We start from the raw sequence: 20599 nt of genomic DNA on the forward strand, positions 1-20599 counted from the left end.
TTGTCAATGCTTACAATGCTACATTAGAGTAAGCAAATGTACAAATTTCTTTTAAATAACTCATGTTTTTGTCTTATATGACTAGTCCTCTTTTTAATTGTGCACAAATTTAAACTAGTATGCATGCTTAGAATCATGTTTGTGATGACGACGTCTCTCAAACACCAAGTAGAATTTGTCACTCTACTTTGGGAGAATGAAATGGACTAAAGAGCAGACATGCTTGCGGCAGCTATGTCTCCCAAGCACCAAATGGATTAGTCATCCATCTTGGAAAGATGTCGTAGGGTAAAAAGGGATCCTTTACCCGCTAAGTACGATTGACTAATGACTAAGACTTTATCTCTTCTACCTCATAGTCGAGGACGACTATGATTTCAAGAGAGAGGTAATGTCATAAAATCTAATATCTAACTAACCCAAATGATTTTCTCATATTAAATTGATCACTTAATGTGGGAGAATAAACGGGAACAAGTGTTAAGATATAGGTATGTGCTTTTAGATCTATCTCAACACGGGGCCAATGTAAAGGGGCCCAAAAGGGAGATGGTCTATCAAAGAGCAAGGCTAACCAATGGAGCATAAGACCTTAGGGTTAGCTTCATTGAAGACCTCCAATAAATGTGTGTAAAAGTCCTTTTGACCTTAAGTAAGCTAGGGCTGAGCTTGAGGTGGGAACCCGGCCCAAGCTTGAGGTGCTTGTCCTGCTTGAGGTGCTTGTCATGCTTGAGGTGTTTTTCATGCTTGAGGTGCTTGGTTAAGATGCTTGAGGTGCTTGACTGGCTCCATGCTTGAGGTGCTTGACTTGCTGCATGATTAAAGTACTTGAGGTGCCTTGAGAAGCTTGCCTGAGATGCTTGTGGGAACCCCCCCTAGTTCAAGTGCTTTGTCATGCTTGGTGAGTAAGGTGCTTGATCACCTAAAAGTCAAAAGCATTCCTACAAGAGGGGGAGCGAGCCCTTTTCCTAGGGCCTAGAGAGAGAACACCCACTCACACACACAAGGGAAGCCCATCTTGAAGAGGCAGCAAGGACACATGTCAGGCCCCTACCCATGTTACCTTCATGTGTTGCTTGAAGCCTATTGGCTAGGCTTCAAAGGGGTCCAATGATAAATAACATGAATTATCTAATTGTTTTATCATTTATCAAGTCCTCTCTCTCAAAGGGGAAAGGGGGACACTTGTCCCAAGGCTACCCATGTTGCTTGTAATGGCTCCTACTTGTGATTGGCTAGGCCTGGAGGGGTCCAATGAGCTTCAGGCATGAGCTACAAGGGGGGGTCGACCCAAGCAAGCTAGAGGGGTGCCTAGGGGGTATACTCACCCACACACACTCACAATCACTCTCATTGTGTGATATGCAAAGTGCAAGAGCTCCCTCTCCAAGGAAGTAGAGGTTGAGAGCCTACACCAACACTCTTGGCTATGGAGTGCAAATCCAACCAAGAGCCATGCTTCAATGCTTAAGCTTGTCATCTCCTTCTTCTTCATTACTATGCTATTATGTATGCTAGCAACAAGAGTATGATAAGTGAGGAACTAATTCTTTCTCTTACGAAATGTTTCTTCTTCCTCTTCCCTACCCTCATTCCCTGCTAGCTCTCTCCACCTTCGAAGGTGTTTGAGGTCTTGGGACTGAGGCTTGGGATAGTTAAAGCTTTCTTCAAGTTTATGTTATGTTTGTGGTGCATGAAGCCTTCCATCTTCATGGCATCACCTAGGTCACAAGGAACACAAAGACTGTATTGTAACAAGTCTCTCTTTATGGGAGAAATCATAATACAAATGCCTATTGGAGGGGGGACCGGCTCCACATAAATCCGGTCCTCAATTGTTGTCATGTTCTCTAAACTCTCTCTCTTGCAAAAGTATTGTCTATGCCAAGTTAACTAATTGCTATGATTATGTTGCTATCTTCAATTATGTCTACCCGCTATGCTCACAAAATCATTTCTTGAAAGTACTCTCATTAAATTCCGCTATTCTCAAATTGAATAGGCAAATTCCATTACATGTGATGGTGTTTGCCCAAGCCCGTAGTAGTCCAAAGGTGCAGATCTAGCCGCGAGTTGAACGAAGAGAGAGAGAGAATGAGTTTTTGGAACCGTGCAGAAAATAAGCCCGCGGTTTTGTTTTTACCAGTCGACATCAGTACACGCTGCTGGATACGCGTCGGTATACACTGTTGGATACGCGTCGATATCTGCGCAGTATACACACTTCTCTCTCTCTCTCTTTCCTACACACACACCGCTCTCTCTCTCTCTTTCCTACACACACACACACACGATGTACAGAGAGAGAGAGAGAGAGAGAGAGAGAGAGAGAGAGGGAGGGGGGGAGGGGGGAGGGGGTTGGGGGGGGGAGAGTGACATAATACCTGCACAGCAGGTTTCGGCCAAGATCTGAGCTCACGCGTTGCAGGCGAAAATACCCCTGCGCGCGAGTTTTCTCTTTTTTCTCTCAAATTTTTTTACGTCGCAATGTGCGTCGATATATCTGTGGGAATTTGCGTCGATATATGCGTGGCAAACCATGCCTTTCCACGCTTATATCGACGCACATTGCGACGCGTATATCGACAGATATATGGATGGACTGCAATTACGTCGATATACGCATGAAAAGACATGACCGTCGATATATGATGCGTCGATATCTTCATGTTATGTTGTAGTGACAAAACAATACTAAAAAGCCAAGATACCTCGGGATAACATCTCATGATGGACATTCTACACACCTCCTATTGATATTATTTTCTTCTTAGCCAAAGCTTCCCCTACCAGAAGGTCCCAGGACAAGACTTGCCAAAGAAGAATCTTATGTCTATAAGAAAGGCATAGAGCCCAAAGGTGATTGAATCTAGCCAACGATTAGTTGATAGACTTGCTTGCATGCCATGTCTCAAATTATTTATCCTACATTAGATGGGTGAGGCATAAATAGCTAGGAATTAATATTAGTGTGTAAAGTTCACAATTCACATCATAAGAACAAAATCGTCAGTTAAATAGAAAGAGGATCCACAATATATGCCATATGTATGCATTCAAGTAGTCTTATGTACTCCTAACAACTAGCATGAGGTATTTTGAAAAAAATCTATAAAAAGAATACCAACCAAGAAAATTGTGTTTATATACCTAGCTCTTGCTTGCCGAATTAGTCTAGAGCATGTGTGTTTCCAAAAGTCTAGGAGCATTCATGCAATAGGGAAATGTGCCTTGAGCATTTGGGAAATAGGGCAATGTGTCTAAAGAGATGCACGAGGGGAAGTTTTGGGTCAATTTTGTGCCTTGTAAAAAGTTATAGAGAGAAAAAGTGGTTTGCATTTTAGAAGATGAAGGGAACCAATTTTAGAGCCCCAAAAACTAGGATATTCTATCTCTACCTTTTTACCCACGTTTTTAAGTGCATCATTGAAATGTCACCATCAAATTTGTTAGAAATGCTCTGCTATCAGTCTCAGCCAAAATTTTCCCTCTCAATCCCATGGGTCCCTTTTTTGGCTTAAAATTCACAATTTTAAAGCTTTAAGTTTCCTTGTTTTGGCATTCTTTTCTTCACCATGTTTAAACTTGTCATCTTCTTCACCATATCCAAGCCAAGAATCTTTTAACAAAACCATTAATCTTGCTGAAAGAATTCCTTACCACTTTCATATTGAGTTGGAAGAAGTATGGAGCGCTTCAAAACGAAGAGGGTTGTTGAAACTTCATCTTCTTAAATCCAACAATGGGATCAGATGAAGGAAGCATGTTGACCTATGGACAAATGATAGATTGCACCCATAGACCCTATCAGGAGAAGTATGCCTCCCATCTCAATGTCATATTGACATAATCACTCTATTGGTTTATGTGATCAACGTCTGGCCCTCCAAAGCTTGTCGAAAATCTTGATATATATCCTATAGGTCAGCCCGACTACAAAGATAGTCCACTAGATAACATAGCCCAATAGGTCAGTTATGATACCTAGTGGGACCCCATAACAAGCCCATAGAAAAATAAAAAAGGGGCTTCATTTCTACATGCTTCAGTCAAATAGGCTTTAACTAGTGTCGCCAGAGCTTTCTTTGTTTATTGATATTACAATCTTCTCTTTATTTAGGTTTTTAAATCTTGTTAGTCAAATAGGCTTTAACTAGTGCCACCAGAGCTTTCTTTGTTTATTGATATTACAATCTTCTCTTTATTTAGGTTTTTAAATCTTGTTTTTGTGCTTTGAGTTTCTCATTGCGGTGATGTTATATATATTGTTGGCTTATGTTTTGACATTGGCATATGGTCGTAATTTTGTCTAGATATGTTGTTCTTCATTAATGTCCTATAAGAATTTCACTTTGGCACATGGTCATACTTTTTTCTAGGTGTGTCATTGTTGCATGTGATTCTCATACTTATGAGAAGGTGATGTGTGGAGTATGTACAAGAGAAGTAATGGTAGAATTTTCCACAAGTACTACTGATATCAAGTAAGGATGCCCACTTTTACTTACTCTCTTTGGACTGCTCATTGATGAATTTTAACACATGGTACTTGAGTTTATGCAACAAGAAGTCATTGAAGAGGTATGATTGGGAATGTGATGATCATTCTTTTCTTATATGAGGATGATATAGTGATTTTGCCCATGTTTTAGAAGATGCATAGTGAGTTGATTGTGAACGTCTTCAAAACAAAGGTTATGGATTGTGATAACTCGCAACTAGGAGAATTCATGAATTGTTTACATCAAAGAGCCCCTTGAAGTTGAAGAGGGCTTCAAGTAACTTGGTCTTGAGAGTCCAGCCAATCATAATGGAATGATTATGCTACACGACACTTGGAAGTCTATGCGCGCATTTGACAGCATGTGAAATGTAGAAAAGATTAAACATTGTGGGCTCTCAATGTGAGTCTTAAATGGCTTGCTTTAGTTTAAAAGAATCTAATCTTGTTTACAAGATGTTGCTTATGCGATGCAAACAAGGAACCTTTTTCTCCTTAATGTCACACTTAGGGTACATCAAATCTCTATAACTAAGTTTTCTATCTTAGTTGTGAGTTGTGGATGATAGAGCATGTCGTGTTTGAAAGCGATTGTTGTCATGTACATATCTTATCATGGAATCAAGGACCTTGATGTAGTACTTTCTTATTTAGGATAATTCTTATAATTATGTTCCAAGTCAAATTCATCATGGTGAAGCATTCATCTTGGCGTGAAGGTTTGACATAGATAGTCTGTCCTACATGTGGTACATAATTGGTGTCCTCCATGTTTTTTTACTTCTTTGGGAGGCCTCAAAAGTAAAAATTTGATGTATTAATATGATTTGGAGCTAAATACAATGATTCCTCATGTTTTGGGTTTTTTTCCAGTCTATTTGGTTTTCTCCCTCAAAGAAGGTCACTTTAGGGTATAATTGCCAAAAATGGTAGATCTTGGGTGAAAATGCCACATTAGCCATGATGCTATGATTATAAGCATAGAGAATGCTTGCTTATGGCTGAATATCAAATTCTTCACCTTCCTTCTTGCAAGATTCTCAAGGATGGTCCACTACTGCAGTCCCATCCTACTTCATGTTTTTGAGTATATGAGGGTATTAATTAGGGTTTTCTCTCCTCAAATAAGTGTGTGGATGTGTGTATGGAAGGGCTAAAGCTTCTATGAATGCATTTTAATTGAGAATCAAAGAAGAAAGATAGGACTTTTCACATGGTAACTCGGATACAACTATGCATTTGGAGGCAAGGCTATATAGAAATATTGAAGAAGAAAACTTAAAGTTATATTTGTGCATGTATGTGAGTGAAGCTTCCAATGACTTAATTGATGGTGTTCTTAATGGTATATTTGTTGGAATTAGGGTCGCAAGGATGCACACAACTTGGAGAAGATGAAGAAGCTCAAGGCACGCAATAGAGAGTGTATTGCTTAGTGTGCATATAGAAAGATAAGTTAGCCCTAGAGTGATAAGCATATATATAATGCAGCGGGGGAAAAACATCCTAGTGAGGAAAAAAGTGCCCTAGTGGTCCAAAGTGTGTTCACTCACATCACTACCACATATATGGTAACAAATCCCCCTAGGACTGATGTGGTGAACGAGAGTTGGCACATAGTGTATAGAGAAGTGGTATGCCCTAAGGACATGATCAATCCACAAAGGGAAGCAAGCCCAAAGCTTTGCAAAAAGCTTTAAACTTCTCACAAAGCAATGCCCTTGTGAGAAAATTTTCATGTGTCCGTACATAAGCCAAGCTGATTTCTCTTGTTGAGAGTCTCTCTATGACTTAGTGATAATGCACCTCAATGTGCTCTGTGCGAGCATGAAAAACTAGGTTCCTCACAACTACCAATGCATTGTGACTGACAGTGTAGATGATGTTGGCAGTGTCCTATCCAACACCCAAATCAGCCATAAGGCATCTGATCCATACACACTCAATCATAGCTATGAAGATTGCCATGTACTCAACTTCACAACTGGAAGTGGCCATAGTAGGTTGCTTCTTGCTTAACCATGATATGCGTAAACTGTCGAGCATGAAATAAAACCACTTGTGGAAACTCGTGTGTCTTAACAACCAACCCAATTTGAGTCGAAAAAAGCATGCAAATCTAGTGGCAGTGATCCCTCCTTGGGATAAAAACCCCAAAATGTAAAGCTCCACTCAAGTAGAAAAAGTTCCTTTTAGCAACCTTCCAATGCTTAGACCCTATGCTATGAAGAAATCTACTAGCATGTGAAACTGCAAACTGAATGTCATGCCTCGTATTGCATACATAAATAAAGCATCAAATAATGATAAAGAGTGACATTAGCAAGATCTCTAGTATCATGAAGACTCAATTTCAAACATGTTTCCATTGGAGTAACAATAGGTTTATAGTCCTCAATAGGTTTGTAGTCCTCAATACCAAACCTACATAGTAATGTTTCTATGTATCTTTCTTGACACAAAGCAATACCTACATCACACTGCTTATGTCATGCCAAGGGTAGGACAAGGCAGGGCAAAGGGCAAGGACGAACATGCAGTCAAGGGCGCCCCTATGTTTAGCAGGCCAAGGGCCTATATAGGGCATGACTGGGTGGTGATGAGCATGCTCTAGTCCCCTCTATATCCGACAATTTATGGCCACTAAGATTGTTCCTGATACGACGTGCAAAAAATGGTCTAGAAAATGGATTCGACCAACACCTAGGGATATCATCATGACAAATAATTGAAGTAGCGGCACCAATGTTAGTCCCAGAGACTCATATTCTCCACATGTGGAATATGTCTCAGGTAAGGATGTCTAAGAAAAGAAAATCCTTCAAGTATGAGATGTACTTTTATGTGGAGATAAATGCAAACACTCCGGGACGTGAGTTAGAGAGACCAAGATCACCAAGGGTGTTGAGGTTGGAAGGACGGTTGCATGTCTTGTCCATGTACGGTTTGTAAGAAACATTATGTCACAGTTCAAGTGCAGTACTCTTTTCGAAGCTTATGGAAAGAGACAGAGGAAAATTGTCTGACTATAAGCAAGGAAATGAAGGACAACAAAACCAAGAAAAAATTGGTAGTGGTTCAAGGTTCAAGGATGATCAAAAGCGCAGGGAATGTGGACAAGGCCGCTAGATGATTCAACTAATGTGATTCGAATTTTCAGGTAGCAAATACTCAAAATGGTAGTCGGTGTTGGGGTATAAAGCCCAATGTGGTCGCCCAGGTAAGTGGGCGGGCCACCAGGTATGTACACATATTCTTTTGTAAAAACCTAATAAGAACTCGCTATACTCTACACGTTACAGTAGAGCGAGATCATCATATCGTCGTGCTCTTCTTCTCGCACTCTCTCTCTCGCGTCGCACTTCCGCTCGTACTCCTTCAACTGGTATCAGAGCTCAGATCGAGGCTCGGGGCAGCACTGCAGGAGGCTAGAGTCACCAGCTCAGATTGGAGTGAAATTCGACAGGCAAAGACACGGCCCCAAATCTTGTGGGAAAACCCATAGGGCCTGGTGTGCTCAGAATTTCATTCTGAGGTCATCTCGGTCACCGTTCGGCTTCGACAAAGTTCTGCGCATGCCATTTTCGACTACGTGGTCTCAGCGGGTGCAGATTCGACTCTGCAAATTTGGGGTTTTCAGCCTACGACTGCAGGTGCTGAGGATATCGACACTCCCAGAGTGTTGATTTGTGGCTGTCTACACATCGAAGGACGGCTCACAGTTCTTGGAGGCGTGTCACATACAACACGGACGCATCTACACACAGACTGTAGGCGACATCCACTAGTTCATCAGGTAGCTTGTGTTTGTTGCTTGATATTCCAGATTTCATCCTGACATTGCAGGTACTTCCACATGCGATGTATTGTTAAAGATGATGTATGTCTGTTGAGGGTTTGCTGGCTGTGAGTCACGCAGCAAACAACCGCCGCAGCGGTTACAGCATACAGTGGGAAATTTGTGGATGTATGACTTTGTGGGAAGTCTATGTACTGTCAGATTTACTGCAGCCTTTGTTGAGGGTCGAGTGAGGTTTTATTGAGCTGGGGTATTCTCGAATTTTGAGATCCTTTCGGTGATACAGGTCTTGGAGCGATCCCTCGAGCACCCTTAGATAGGCAGCTAGGATGTATTGACTGTGAGTTAGACAGTTGGGATTGCATCTTTTCTTTACTGTCGTTGAGGCATTGTCGCAGTCTATGCTTACAGGACAGTCAGAGACAGTACAGGTGCAGGACAGGTTTACCCACAGCTTACAGTGTTAGAGAGACAGTGGTTTTTTGAGCTGTTTTTTGGTCTGTTTTTAGTACACCAGAGCCATTTTACAAAGGAGACTCTGCCAAAATTTCTGCAGAATCTGAAGCTTTCTTGGTTCATTTGACAGTTTGATATTGGTTCAGAGTTCAGTTTACAGGGGAAAATCTGCCGAATTTTTCCCAGGAAAGTAAACTACTGTGAAGCGTAGCTATGGCTGGATCACAGGACACTGCTCTTTACAATATCAAGAAGCTGGATGGAACCAATTTCCCATTGTGGAAGAAGCAGATTTGGCACGTGTTGGTACAAAAGAAGCAAATAAAACCTATAAAGCTCAAGGGGATAAAACCAGAAGATATGGACGAAGATGAATGGAGCGAAATGGATGAATTAGCACTTTCTACCATTATGCTGACTTTGGCAAAAAGCATTTACTTCAATGTAGCAGACGAGATGTCGGCTTATCAAGCATGGTTAAAGCTGCGTGATCTTTATGAGAAGCAAAGAGCAGCTTCACAAGTATACTGGCTTAAGAAACTTGTTGACTTGAAGATGAAAGAAGGGACACCTATGTCCAATCATCTGAATGAATTCAACACAATCTATAGTCAGTTGTCAGCTCAAGGTGTCAAGTTTGATGAACCTGTTAGAGCTATGTTCCTGTTGATCACATTGCCGGAAAGTTGGGACACTTTTCGCACAGCTTTGAGTAATTCTGCACCTCCAGATGGTTTGAACATAGCAGGTGTAGAAGGAAGTCTGCTTACTGAAGAAACCAATAGAAAGACAATGGACAAAGGCAAAGGAACAGCCTTAGTTGTCAGGGGAGGACCAAAGAAAAGTACAAAGGTGGAAAGAGGAATCAGTCTCGTAGCAAGTCCCGCAGTGCTAAAGGCAAGAGTGACATAGAATGCTACCATTGTGGCAAGAAGGGTCACATGAAAAGAGACTGCAGAGAATGGAAAGCAGAAAAAGGCAAAATGAAAGCTGAAGACCATGGTGAGAAGAACAAGTCCTTAGTGAAGATTCAAGAAATAAATGTGACAAACATTGTTGCAGAGGATGACAGTCTAGTGTCAGGAGACATCTACTTCTTGAAGAATACAATGGACTCAGCTCTTCTTACAGTGATCCGAGCCTATCACAAATTTTTGTTTATCATATTTTGTTGGTTTTCCTTGCTTCTAGAGGTTTACAATAAAAGAAAGAGTGAGAACAACCTCTTGGAACAATTAAAAAAAAATGATTTTTTCTTGACTAGTTCACCGGAGGTGAAAGGTAGAGGGAGAACCTAGTGGTAAAGGGAAGGGAAAATATGTAAATGTGAAAAGAAAAGATATGATGTGGTTGTGGAGCCATGCACCCATGATTCAAGGGTCATGAGTGGCTCATATCATCATGGCTTTGGAGCCATATGATGATTCAAACAAATGGGACCCAAGTGGAAGACTTGGTAAAGGAAGAAACCAGGCACATGATTTTGTTGAATTTTTAAAAAATACTTCCACTCCGATCCAAGAAAAGTTGTCTTCATCAAAGTTGTAACCGACGGGCTGAAGATTCTGGCCATATTTTTCTTATAATTTTTGCATCTACGGTCTAGGAGATATGGCCAAAATGGTGGACGGCAGTTTTTTCAACTGTGGTGGAGACCACCCCCCTACCTTTACACACACACACCCTTCTTTTTCCACATTGAGACCTTCTTTAAAATCAGCCATTAGTCTTCTCACCCTCCTCTCCTTCCTCCTCTCTCTCAAGCTCAAAAACCCATCAAAGTTCCTCTTCTTATCACCTCTCAAGTCATACTTAATCTTGTTGTAATTCATAAGTTCTCATTCAACCCCTTTCTATTATTACTAGATATGTATTGATTTTATGTAGATTCTTTACATTTTAAAATAAGGAAGCTCTTGGACTCAAGCTATGGAGGAAGGAGTGAAGACAACACAAGTGATGATGGAGCTAATTGGTCAACAAATCACTTGGAAGGAGCTTCTTCATTGGTTGAATGTCCCTAATCAAGCCTCATTTGTACAAATTACACTTGTATCTTAACCTCACTCCTAATCACTCTCTTTCCTATATAAAGAGGCCTTCCCCTTTGTAATTTCAAGCCTCCCTCAGCCCATTGAGCCTTTGTATCACTCACCATGAGCCCATAAGCTCATTCATTCACTCTATTCTTGCACATTCTAGAGTGCAAATTGTTTCATGCTAGTAACCTCTCCTCCTCTTACTTGTGTTAATTAAGTGAAATGTTGTATATGCGTGTGAGAGTGCTTGATGTGATCTTGGCTAATCCTTGAGTGATTGTTTGGTAATCTATATGCTATTTGTGTTGGGAGTGTTTGAAGTCATCCATTCCTTGTGCACACGCCACGGTTAATGCTTCATTCATAGTGCTCTCTCTCTCTCTCTCTCTCTCTCTCTCTCTCTCTCTCTCTCTCTCTCTCTCTCTCTCTCTCTCTCTCTCTCTCTCTCTCTCTTTGTGTAGCGGTCCTAGTCCACGCTTCCAGGACTAGGTGGTGCCCTCATCTCATTTCCCTTGTGGCGCAATGGAGTTTGTTTTGGTGTAGAGGCCGCCATTCCAAATTTCCTTCGTCATAAATTGGTGCCCCCACGGAGGAGTTCTCAAGCAGCGCTCTATCAATCCTATGAAGGAAGATCCATCAAATTCTCCGAGACTTCCACTATGGTCTCCCCAAGAAGCTCGAGAAAAGAAGCGTCTTTATCTACAAACGGCACGTATGCGGGTAAAGAGAGTTAACTACACACACCCTTCTTTGCTTCAAGGAAAATCTTGTAGTCATCAAGTCCCTAGGTCAAAAAATTGTGTGGAGTGCTTTGTGGCTAGTGTGAAGACACTTCCTTTGAAGCCTCGACTTCAGGTGGTGAAAGCACTCTCAAACTCGGGTATTAACAAGTTTTTGGAGGGGGAGCTACACATCAATGGGGTGCGGTATTGGCAAGAGGCTACATATGGTGATGCACTCCAACTACTACTAGCAAGAAGGCTCAAGGTGGTTGAGAGGGTAGCCATCGAACCCTATGAACTCTACAAAGCTGAAGATGGTCACACCAAAGCTAGGCTAATCACTGGTGAGCAAATTCTTCGCATCTCTCAAATGGTGGGATCCAAGAGAGCTCAACTTCAATGAAGTGCTTCATGGAAGGTTGTAATTAACGCACCAATGAATAATCCCATTTTCCACAACTTTCAATCAGTTCAGAATATTAGGGTGAATGTGCGCATTGATAGAAAGATTTTTTCCCAACAAAGATTGGTCTTCTATTTTGGAGCTGAGAGGTTGAGAGAGATATTGCTGTCCCCTGACCCTATAATATTTCCCATTTTGGAGTATAATGTATCTTTTGATGTTCACATCTTCATCTTGCTTTAAGCATACTCCATGAATCATAGGGATTTATATGGACCTTTCCAACCTCTTGCTAGACAAACTGTGCATATAATAGCTAGCACAAAGCTTAGGTTCCAAAACATCATAAGGGACTTACTAGGCCCTCGTCGTCTAGCTGAGATTAATGCATCTATCAATCCATTTATTCTACCCTTAATAAGATATGATTTGGGCCTAGACGTTTTCATCTTTGTGCTGTATTGAGAGGAAGGCAACCCACTTTTATGATGGCTTCCCCAAATTTTTTTGGGCGTAGTAGGGAAAATGCTGGGGATTTTTTGGATAACTTGGAGATGGCTTTCCTTGTCTCCGGGAGGGATGACGAAGCATTGAAATTGAGAGCTTTTCCTTTGGTGCTCAAAGAAGAAGCTAGGATATGGTTCCAGGCTCTAGATCCAACCCAAAGAATTGATTGGGAGGGATTGAAGGTGGCTTTCCTACGAAGATTTCAACGAGCCAATTCGGCAGAAGAACTATGGCAACGGCTTCTGTCCCTTCATCAAGTTGACCCTCATGGTTATGCAACCTATGAGGAAGGTTTTCTGAAACTTTGGGGGTAATGGTCAGACTCACTAAACCCTGGTGAGCGAGCTCCCAATTGCCTCCAAAAGGATCGATTTATCTCAGGTTTGTACCCCTTGCTAAGGGAGAAGGTAAAGGGCAAATTTCCAAATGCTTTTGAAGATGCCTTAAGAATTGCTAGGGAAAAGAATAGAAAGATTCTCTATCAAGCCCAAGCTGGCCAGCTAGCTTTGGGAGGCAATATCACAACTATGGAAGCTTCTCACATACCTCCAAATGTGCCTAATGCACCAGACCTCAATAGAGGTCAACAAGAAGATATGCTCCAACAAATAAACAATCTCACAAACCAGCTAGAGGGGTTGAGAGTAAATCTTGTGCAGGGTGCAAGAAGGCCTATTGAGGGAAATGGTGGGAATCGGCCACCAATGCGACGTCAAGCAAGGGAAATGTTGTGTTACAATTGTGGGGAAATTGGCCACGGCATGTATAATTGCCCTCATCCCAGAAGATATGACTACCCTGTCAGAGGTCCTCGACAACAAGTAAGTCCACCCCGTGCTAGAGCTCAAGCACAAGAGCAACCGCAACCTCAAATTTTGCAGCCACCTGGTGCTCAAGCTCAAGCCCCTGCTACTCAACCAAATGTGAGCATCATAAGGATGGAGGAGGTCCTCAAGGGCAGAAGCAACCAGGAAGAAATAGCTAAAGGGAAGATGAAGATAGATGAAGTGGCTACAATGCCTATCAAACGTGTGCGTGTCCAAGATGAAGTAGGTAAAGAACCAAGCAAGGATGCAAGCAATGAAGCAAGTACATCTCGGGCAACTAAAGGTGAAGCCAAGAAGAGAAAGACCCGTACTAGGTCTCAAATTGACATCTCTGATTTCCCTATGGGATCTCGGACACAACCTTATGACTTGACAACTGATGTGAGTTCTCAAGGACCAAAGATTACTTGGCCACAACTACTTCATATCTCCCCAAAGCTTCGACGACAATGGTCAAAAATGGTGAGCACGAGGGCAAAGCGAAGTAAGCTAGTAAGTGTAATCAAAGCATATGGTCTCAAGGATATAGTGCCTTTGGTGGAGGCTCAAATCAAGGGACAACGGATTCCAAAAACTTACATTGACAGTGGAGCAGAGGTTTGTGTCATGACAGAAAAGCTAATGCATCAATTGGGTTTAGAGGTAATGGAATCATCAAACTTTAGGGCAAAAATGGCCAATAATGTCTCTGTCACTTGTGTGGGTGTAGTGAAAGCTTTGAGAGTTTCTGTTTTTGGAATCACTACAGAGGTTGATGCTTATGTGATGCCAGTAAAGGGAGAAGGATACCCCCTTATTTTAGGACGACCTTGGCTCATGGGTATAGGAGCTAGGCAAGATTGGGCAACAGGAGACTTGGAGTTGAGGCCTCGCATGGGTGGCCATAGTCGGAAGGTGGTTTATAACCTAAAGAATGGGCGACAAGAGAACCTTGAACTAGAGACGTCAGCTGATGAGTGGAGCTCAAATGGATGCTCCTCATCCATGGACGAGGAAGAGAGTCCATGGACGAGGAAGAGAGTTCAAGTGAAGAGAGTGATAGCACTCTCGAAGTCATGGGCGTCACCATAAAGGAAACTACCTCATCAGAAGACAACCCAAGGATCCAAATGGAGAATGTGTGGGATGCCAGCCTAGAGGAGATGTTATCCAAGGATATAAAGGAAGAAGAAAAGGAGGGTTATGTAAATGTTCTCAAGAAGCATGCATCATTGTTTATTTCTGATTACACTCACATTACAGGTGTCACTGCAGTGAAGCATCATATCCATCTAAAAGAAGGGAGCAAGCCAGTAGTACAAAAACTAAGAAGATTAGGAGTTGTGCAACAAAATGCACTGTTGTCTGAGGTGAAGAGACTCTTAGAAGCAGGATTCATATACCCAGTAGAAGATTCAGAATGGGTCTCCCCAGTAGTGGTGAGGCCAAAGAAGAATGGTAAATGGCGAGTGTGCGTGGATTACAAGCCACTAAATGCTGCAACAAAGAGGGACCACTTCCCTCTCCCATTTCAAGATGAGATTCTAAATGAAGTAGCAGGCCATGAGAGATACACAGTGTGTGATGGCTACTCTGGCTACTTTCAAATACGCATTGCAGAGGAGGACCAGAAAAAGACTACTTTCATCACACCATGGGGATGTTTTGCATTTCGAGTCATGCCTTTTGGTCTCACCAACGCTCCAGCCACCTTTCAACGATTCATGAACATGGTCTTCCAACCTTACTTTGGTAAGTCCATAAGGGTTTTCATAGATGACTTTTGTATTTACAGCTCCAAAAGTATGCATCTCGGCAAGATTGATGAAGGATTTACTCGTTTAGCTAAGCTGGGTGGACAACTAAACAAGGACAAATGTCACATTGGGGAACACAAGGTTACACTATTAGGGCATGTAGTGTCCATTGATGGAATCGAGGTAGATCCTGAAAAGATAGAAACATTGCTAAATCTACCTTCCCCAACTTCCATCAAACAATTAATCTCCTTCTTGCAAAAGCTAAGATATTTGAGTAGATTCATACACTTACTCTCCCAAGTGATATTTCCTCTACAACAGCTGACTCGTCAAGAGACGCTTGTTTGGAGTGAAGAAAGTGAAGGGCATTTTAGAGAGATTAAAAAAATGTTAGGGTCACTCCCTGTAATCCTCCAACCTTGTTGGGAAGAAACATTCTTTGTAAACCCTAGTGTGGGAGAAGAAGCCATTGGTGCTGCCCTCCTACAAAAAGATCCAAAAACCTCCTTTATGAGGCCTGTGTATTTTGCTAGCCGCCTCATGGAAAACACAGAGAAGGCCTACACCCTAATGGAACAGCTAGTGTTAGCTCTCATGTTTGCGGTAACCAAATTTCGGCCATACTTGCTGCCAAAGAGGTTTGTAATTATCACTGTGGAGGATATGTTTCCCTATGCACTACAACATATGGAAATCTCTGACAAAATAGCAAAGTGGGTGGTGCGACTTCAAGAGTTTGATTATACAATACAGGTTGAAAGAACAACTCGAGCATGCTTAGCCGACATTTTAACAAACAAGTGCTATGAAAAAGTTTGCCATTTGAAGAGAAAGGAACTTCCACCACCTCCAGCTCTAGAGGCCTTGGTCAATGCTTATAGCCTCTACTTTGATGGAGCATACAAGAGAACCAAGGATAAGGCAGCTGCAGGCATCGTGGTCTTATCCCCATTGGGAGAGAGGATCCATGGTGAAGGGATCACTCTAGAAGATGTCCACTCCAACAATGAAGCAGAATATCATGCTCTAATTCATGGCCTTTGCTGGTGCCTCGATAATTCAATTAAGAGATTAAACGCTTTTGGTGACTCCATGCTTTTGGTAAGGCAAATGCAAGGTACATGGGCTTGCAAAAATGCCCGTCTCTCTACTAAAATGAGAGAAGCAAAAGCTCTTATGAGGAGATTTAGGGAGGTACAAGTACATCATGTACCAAGAGACCAGAACAAGGATGCAGACCACCTAGCATCATCAAAGTTAAATGAGTCAATAGTGGGAGCAGTGGCCATCAAACTTCCACTTCAGCAAGGCAAGGAGGACTTGGAAGATATTATGCACATTCTGGAGCAAGGAGAGGCTCCTAAACACTTGAATGCAGGGGAAAGGCGATGGTTAGCTAGGAAGGCTACCAGGTATCGCATAGTAAATGATGACTTGTATTGTCTTGGTAAGGATAGTGTGCTTAGGAGAGTTCCTTTGAAGAGTGAAATTGAAGAGATTTTAAAAGCTTGTCACGATGATATGTGCGGAGGACACTTTGCACACGACGTCACTAGTAGAAAGGTTCTACAAGCTGGGTTTACTTGGCCAAGTCTTCATCGTGATGTCAAATATTGGTGTCAAACATGTGATGAATGTCAGAAAGCAGGACCACGACGGCTCATAGCTGAACCTCAGAACCCAATAAAGGTATATGGGCCCTTTGAGAAGTGGGGAATTGATGCCATAGGGCCTCTACCACGCACTCAGTCAGGTAAAGAGTACATCATCATGGGAGTAGATTACATGACTAGATGGGCTGAGGCTATGCCGACCAATAGAATTACTGCTAAGGATGTGAGTCAGTTCATCTTTGACCACATCTGTTGCCGGTTTGGCACCCCTCTTGAAATACTATCTGATAGAGGACCAGGGTTTAGAGCAGACTTGGTAGGAGAACTCATGAAGAAGCTAAATATTCAGCATCAACACTCTACTCCTTACTACCCTCAGTGCAATGGTTTGGTGGAAAAGGTAAATGGAATCATTTGCAAAATTCTCACCAAACAGGTACATGCCAGGCGCCAAGATTGGGACAAACACCTGAATGGAGCTCTATGGGCCTATAGAACCTCCTTCAAAACCACATTAGGGTACACACCCTTTCATTTGGTTTATGGAAAGGAGGCGCTTTTGCCCATTGAAGTGAAGTTAACAAGTCTTCGAATATTGGGTAGCCAGGTAGGCTCTCAAAAGGAGAAAGTACAACAAAGGATCATGGATCTAGAGAGGCTGCAATTGGATCGTGAAGAAGCCATCAACCACTATTCTCAAGAAGCAGAGAAGCGCAGAGAAAAGTTCAACAAAAAGCTAGCATCCAAAGACATCAAAAAGGGATCTCTGGTGCTTCGATATGACAATCGCTTCAACACTCGTAAGGATGGAAAGTTTCTTTTCCGATGGGAAGGCCCGTTCTTGGTCACCAAAAAGTTCAAAAATGGCTCTTACAGACTTCAAGACATTGATGGTAAAGTGCACAAGACCAGGACAAATGGATGGCGTTTAAAGCCTTATCACATCAGGATAAGGTCAGCTCAAGATCAAAGAAAGTAGGCTAGAGGCATAAATACCCCTAGCCAGGTTTGGGGGGGCTATGATCCGAGCCTATCACAAATTTTTGTTTATCATATTTTGTTGGTTTTCCTTGCTTCTAGAGGTTTACAATAAAAGAAAGAGTGAGAATAACCTCTTGGAAAAATTAAAAAAAAATGATTTTTTCTTGACTAGTTCACCGGAGGTGAAAGGTAGAGGGAGAACCTAGTGGTAAAGGGAAGGGAAAATATGTAAATGTGAAAAGAAAAGATATGATGTGGTTGTGGAGCCATGCACCCATGATTCAAGGGTCATGAGTGGCTCATATCATCATGGCTTTGGAGACATATGATGATTCAAACAAATGGGACCCAAGTGGAAGACTTGGTAAAGGAAGAAACCAGGCACATGATTTTGTTGAATTTTTAAAAAATACTTCCACTCCGATCCAAGAAAAGTTGTCTTCATCAAAGTTGTAACCGACGGGCTGAAGATTCTGGCCATATTTTTCTTATAATTTTTGCATCTACGGTCTAGGAGATATGGCCAAAATGGTGGACGGCAGTTTTTTCAACTGTGGTGGAGACCACCCCCCTACCTTTACACACACACACCCTTCTTTTTCCACATTGAGACCTTCTTTAAAATCAGCCATTAGTCTTCTCACCCTCCTCTCCTTCCTCCTCTCTCTCAAGCTCAAAAACCCATCAAAGTTCCTCTTCTTATCACCTCTCAAGTCATACTTAATCTTGTTGTAATTCATAAGTTCTCATTCAACCCCTTTCTATTATTACTAGATATGTATTGATTTTATGTAGATTCTTTACATTTTAAAATAAGGAAGCTCTTGGACTCAAGCTATGGAGGAAGGAGTGAAGACAACACAAGTGATGATGGAGCTAATTGGTCAACAAATCACTTGGAAGGAGCTTCTTCATTGGTTGAATGTCCCTAATCAAGCCTCATTTGTACAAATTACACTTGTATCTTAACCTCACTCCTAATCACTCTCTTTCCTATATAAAGAGGCCTTCCCCTTTGTAATTTCAAGCCTCCCTCGGCCCATTGAGCCTTTGTATCACTCACCATGAGCCCATAAGCTCATTCATTCACTCTATTCTTGCACATTCTAGAGTGCAAATTGTTTCATGCTAGTAACCTCTCCTCCTCTTACTTGTGTTAATTAAGTGAAATGTTGTATATGCGTGTGAGAGTGCTTGATGTGATCTTGGCTAATCCTTGAGTGATTGTTTGGTAATCTATATGCTATTTGTGTTGGGAGTGTTTGAAGTCATCCATTCCTTGTGCACACGCCACGGTTAATGCTTCATTCATAGTGCTCTATCTCTCTCTCTCTCTCTCTCTCTCTCTCTCTCTCTCTCTCTCTCTCTCTCTCTCTCTCTCTCTCTCTCTCTCTCTCTCTCTCTCTCTCTCTTTGTGTAGCGGTCCTAGTCCACGCTTCCAAGACTAGGTGGTGCCCTCATCTCATTTCCCTTGTGGCGCAATGGAGTTTGTTTTGGTGTAGAGGCCGCCATTCCAAATTTCCTTCGTCAACAGCATCTGATGGAAATGCACTGAGTGACTGGATTATAGACTCAGGGGCATCACTTCATGTGTCTCCAAACAAGGAGTGGTTTACCTCTTATGTGACCACTAAAGATCATGTTCGGCTAGGCAATGGGCAGACATGTGAGATCTTAGGTGTTGGAGATGTTCAATTGAAGTTTCAGAATGGCTCTTCTTTCACGCTGAAGAATGTGAGACATGTTCCCGCAATTACAAAGAGCTTGATCAACACAGGTTTACTTGATGATGCTGGCTACGTCACCATTTTTGGACAGAACATGTGAAAGATATCCAAGGGTTCTATGACAGTAGCACATGGAGTAAAGTCTGAAGGACTTTACATGATTTATGTATCAAATGTCTCTAAAAATGTAATCAATGTAACCGAGCAGCCGAACATTTCTTTGTGGCATAGCCGGTTGGGACATATGTCCAAGAAGGGAATGGAAATCTTGTCTCGTTCTGTTTATTTGCCTGGCTTTTCATTTAATGATTTTGAATTCTGTGAACATTGTCTGTATGGTAAGCAAACACAGCATCCACATAAGCATAGAAGCAGTGGAAGAGATACACAGTTGGCACTTGTTCATATGGATTTGTGTGGACCTATGCCTAAACTATCTCTAGGGGGAGCTTCTTTCTTTATGACATTTATAGATGATTACTCGAGGAAAGTATGGGTTAACTTTCTCAAGCACAAGGATGAAGCGTTTAGTGTTTTTAAAACGTTTGTGACACTTGTGGAGAATCAGAGTGGCAAGAAGCTTAAATGCTTACGCACTGACAATGGTGGAGAGTATGTTTCAAAGGCCTTTCAGGACTTTTGTGAGTCAAAAGGTATAAAACATGAACTTACTGCTCCTTACAATCCTCCTCAAAATGGTGTTGCTGAGAGGATGAATAGGACCATACAAGAGAAGGTCAGAAGTATGTTGTCTAATGCACAGCTGCCAAATGGGTTTTGGGCTGAAGCTGTATCAACAGCTGTTCATCTTGTAAATAGATCTCCTAGAAAGGTTTTGCAGAAGGATTCAGTGCCAGAGATGGTATGGTCAGGCAACATGCCCTCATACAAGCATCTCAGAGTCTTTGGCTGTGAGGCATATACTCACATTCCAAAGGAATTTAGGAACAAACTTGAGCCAAAGAGTAGAAAGTGCATCTTTCTAGGCTATGGTAATTCTGGTGAGATGGGGTACAGACTTTGGGATCCCAAATCCAGAAAGGTTGTCCGCAGCAATGATGTTCACTTTAATGAATCCAAATATCATTCTAAACCAGAAAGGGTTGAGGAGATTAGAAGAGTTGTCTTCCAAGAAGATGGACCTGCACGTGCAAGACAAAATGTCAGGGCTCAAGAGGAGCAAGGACGGGATAGAGTGGAACCACAGGTTGTGGCTGAGCCTGAGCCACCTATTGTGCGTAGATCTAGACGTGTCATGCGACCTCCTGATAGGTTTGTTCCATCT

Source organism: Adiantum capillus-veneris, chromosome 19 (assembly GCF_014529385.1).
Source record: "Adiantum capillus-veneris isolate H3 chromosome 19, ASM1452938v2, whole genome shotgun sequence".
Lineage (NCBI taxonomy): Eukaryota > Viridiplantae > Streptophyta > Polypodiopsida > Polypodiales > Pteridaceae > Adiantum > Adiantum capillus-veneris.